This window comes from Hemicordylus capensis, chromosome 2 (assembly GCF_027244095.1).
Source record: "Hemicordylus capensis ecotype Gifberg chromosome 2, rHemCap1.1.pri, whole genome shotgun sequence".
NCBI classification, from domain to species: Eukaryota; Metazoa; Chordata; class Lepidosauria; order Squamata; family Cordylidae; genus Hemicordylus; species Hemicordylus capensis.
In genome coordinates, this window is record NC_069658.1 from 242,323,404 (window position 1) to 242,327,586 (window position 4,183).

At 48.5% G+C, this 4,183-nt stretch overlaps 1 pseudogene; it reads right to left on the reverse strand.

The window, feature by feature from the left end:
* Positions 1-1,600, reverse strand: part of LOC128347575 (zinc finger protein 850-like) — a 54,634-nt pseudogene extending 53,034 nt beyond the window's left edge.
* Positions 1,601-4,183: the final 2,583 nt, after the last annotated feature.

Below are 4,183 nucleotides of genomic sequence, written 5' to 3' on the forward strand. Positions count from 1 at the left end.
TACAATGCCCAGGATGAACCACTCTCTCACCTGCTGCTCTTCCTGCTGCTTCTTCTCTTCTGCCCAGCTTAGGAGGAAACCTTCTGCCAGGGCCACTGCCTGGCAACTGGTCTCCGCTCCACATTCTCTGATCCAACTCTCCATCTCAGGAGGTAGGATGGTCAGGAATTGCTCCAGGACCACCAGGTCCAGGATCTGATTTTTCGTGTGTCTTTCTGGCATCAGCCACTGATGGCAAAGGTTGTGCAGCTGGTGGCAAATCTCTCGAGGCCCCTTAGCATCCTGGTAGCAGAACTGTCTGAAGCCCTGGCACTGTATATCTGAGTTCAGGTTGTGCCCACTCAGGATCTTTGCCCAGAATCCACCACTGCTCTCAGCCTGGGGGGCATCAGGGCCATTTCCTGTATTGAGGCCAGCAGAATCTTTCTTTCCCATCTTCAATCTGTGCTCCGGGGCAGCCTCCAACAAGATCTAAAGAACTCTTTGTTCTCTCTTGAGGGATGAAGGTTTTTGACACCCAGATTCCATCTCGTGGACCTTCTTCCTGTACAAGAAGGAGACAAATGACAGGAGTCAAAGAGAAACTATCAGTCAGTCAGTCAGTCAATCAATCAATTTTATGACAGCCATAGACATACCAAAGAGGAACTAGAGAAACCATGTGTTGGGGAGGAAAGCGGGGGGTGGGGCACAGAAGAAAGCCTTTAGTCCAATGCAGCATCTTTTCCTTTGGCCCAACCCTAAAAACTCTCAAGCCTGCCTCCTCTTCTGGAAGTTATTTCAGTCCCCTCACCCTACAGCTGCACTTGTTTACTCTCTTTCCTCTCCAACACACCCTGTCCAGACCTCTCTCTCCTTTATCGCTCCACTTGAGGAGGGATTGTAGCTCAGTGGTTTCTTTGGCCAAGTCCCAAGTAAATAATCCTGGGCTAGATGGACCAGAGCTTTGCATCAGAAGGCAACTTCATCAATGTTCTTCAGCTGCCTCTTAGGGCACATGAAAATAGCTTGAAGCCAAACTGAGTCAACCCAAGGGAGCTCCTGGCTACTGAGAAGAGGGAAGAAACCCCCCAAACTAGGAAATATGGGAAGGGTAAGCAACACAGAGCATCCTCCGATTACAGGGGTGAAAGGGATGGGGTGGGGAACTCAAACATCCTCCTGGGTCTGCCTGTCCCCCACGCCGCATCAGCAGTTGCCTTACCAGGTCCCATTATTTTTAAGTACCCAAGCAATGGCTCTAGACAGGTCAGAGCTCAAACTTTCTCCTCTAAGCAGAGCCCCGCTTCTTCTCTCCCTTCCTGCTGGGTCTCCCACCCACCTCATTCCTTGCCCACCATTTATTGCCTACAACCCCGCCCCAGGGGCCATCCGCGTCCTCTCCCTCCAAATGCAAAGGGGATTCACCAGTTCGCCCCGCCGCCGCCAGGGTACAGAAAGGGAAACCAGCCCCCGCTCAGAAAAGGCGAGAGAGCCTCAGTTCCTCCTTCAGCGGGCTTCGGGCAGCAGCTCCAGATTTTAATCCATGCAGCATTCCCAGCCAGGCTCCCTTCATCGGATCCAGCAGGAAATCACGGCGCGCCACAAGGGGTGCCCAGTGTAGGCGTAGCCTACCTTGAAATTCTGCACAGACTGATCCCGGAGTAGGGCAGTTTGGGACACGTAGTTTTGTGAATGACTGCAACATTGCATGCAATCATTCAAGGAACTACATTTTCCAAAATGCACTGCTCTGGATTTCGGTGCCGGCTTGCTCTTCCTGCTAGGTTACACCACTGAAAAGAGGCGGGGAGATTCCCCTTTCAAAGCACGAGCACCACGAAGGGAACGCTGCTTTGGGCTCCCTGCCCCTGGCAGTAGCTAAGGGAAGATCGTGTTTGCTATCTTGTGCTTCAGAGATGGGGAAAAGGAGAGATAAGGCGGGGAATGGACGGAGGACAGGAAGGGCGCCCAAGAAGGCTGCAGCGACGCCATAGTGGGAATTTTAATAGTGTGGCAGGGTTGCCAACAATCAGTTCCCCTAATAATGGAAAGGGGGCGGGGGCGGGGTTTGACGGCATCTGGATAACTCACTAAGCAACTTGAATAAGGAAAAATAATACAAGCCTCCATGGCTTCACACAGCTTATTCAAACAAACCATCCCACTTAGGAACATAGGAAACTGCCATATACTGAGTCAGACCATTGGTCTTTCACAGACTGGCAGCGGCTTCTCCAAGGTTGCAGGCAGGAATCTCTCTCAGCCCGTGCTTTGGGAACGTACTGTATGCTTTGGGAGTTTGTTGGTTCAATTAAAAAAAAAATCTTGTCCTATAAAAAAATAAAATAAAAAATCTTGTCCTATCTTGGAGAAGCCAGGGAGGGAACCTGAAACCTTCTGCTCTTCTTCATCTCCTGAGGGGAATATCTTGCAGTGCTCACACATCAAGTTTCCCATTCATATGCAACCAGGGCAGACCCTGCTTAGCTATGGGGACAAGTCATGCTTGCTACCACAAGACCAGCTCTGGCCTCTCCATGGGGCATTGTGCTTGTAAGATGAAAATTAAGAGAAGCCCCCTGCTTTTAGCTTTCTTGTTCAAACTGTCCCTCAGGAGTCACAGCCAGAGGTGTAGCTAAGGGGAGCCCTTGTTCGCCCCTTTCCCTAGCAGACCCTTGGAGTGAGGGAGATTATGAAGAAAATAGGGAGGCTTGGATCTTGCAGGGTAGATTCTTTGAACCCCTTCATCCCCTCCATTACAGCTATAACCCTGATCCACCTGGTGGGGAGGGAAGCCCCAAGAAACAAGGTAGTGGAATGTGGGGGAGGGGCTGGCTACTTGAGTGGTAGCAACCTCAACCAATCAAGTAAGTGGAAAGTGGAGGAGGCTCCTGATGCTGCTGCCACTGACAGCAACTTAAAAAAAAATCTGTTCTCAGCTGTGGCCTGCTCAATTTAGGCCCCCCAGCTGTTTTTGGACTACAACTCTTATAATCCCCAGTCACAGTGGCCAATAGCCAGGGATTATGGGAGTTGTAGGCCAACATCTGCAGTGATTTGCGAGGGACTCTTTGCTGAATACAGCTCAGTCACACAAGGGACCTGTTTTGTCTTCAAGAAGACCTGTTTTGTCTTCATGGGACTGAGCTCTGAGAGAGAGAGAGAGAGCGCGCAAGATTGGTCTGCTCAGTATTTTGGAATGATCTGAGAACTATGAGGGTCAGGGAACTGAAGACTGTGATGTGTTGAAGTGAGCAAGAAAGACAATAAATCAACAACAGAGAGAAAAGCTTTCTGATTTGTTTTATGTCCCTCCTCCCCCATGCATATGTTTAGAAGAATGTGGTTTCTTACCATTATGAGCTATGACCCTGGGTCGTTTCTTCAGAAGCCAGCTCTGATAACATCCTGGTCCTTGTTTCCTCCTGAAAAGGAGTTCATATCCCATTTTCAGTGTTGTGGGTTTTTGGGGGTTTTTTGGTGTTTTTTGGGGGGGAGGGATAAAAACTCTAGCTGGTTTCCTCTCTAAAAAGGCTTATATTCCAATACAGGGACTTTGTTCAGACATTACACATGGTGTCAGTACACACATATATGCTTTTGGGTGAATAATTATACATGAGTTCATTTTAGAAGTAAACCTTGTACAGGCCCCCTAAAAAGCACAGAACAGGAAATATATTACTGTCATGTGTTGAACACAATGTGTGGTCTGTATAGACCTGTCTGTGCATACAATGATTTTATATGTGTTAAATATAACATGTGAATAGGACTTGTGTTATGAGAGAGATATTTGTCCATTTGTCTGAGAGTGGACGGATTTGGAAAGGTGTTTCCCCCCCTAAATTCCATCTTGTACCTAGCAACTGTTACCACGCTTACCTCACTAAGCTACATAAAGGAACACAGACCATAGTTATCGAAGCCTTTTATCACAAAAAGTCAGTTCTTCACACCTGTGCTTTGCATGCAGGTGATTCAGTCCCCAGCAACTCTAGTTAAAGGGTCTTGCCAGCAAGGTGTGGAAGTCCTGTGCAGGGCAGCCTGAGGAAATGTTGCCACTCAGAGTGGACAATATTTAGCTCGTTGGACCAATAAAAGCTTCCAAGCTTTTAATGTCGTTCTCATACAGAATTGGTTCCCCCCGCTGTTTGACCTTCGGAAAAACTGTCCATTTGCCCCTTATTACAGGCTCTCC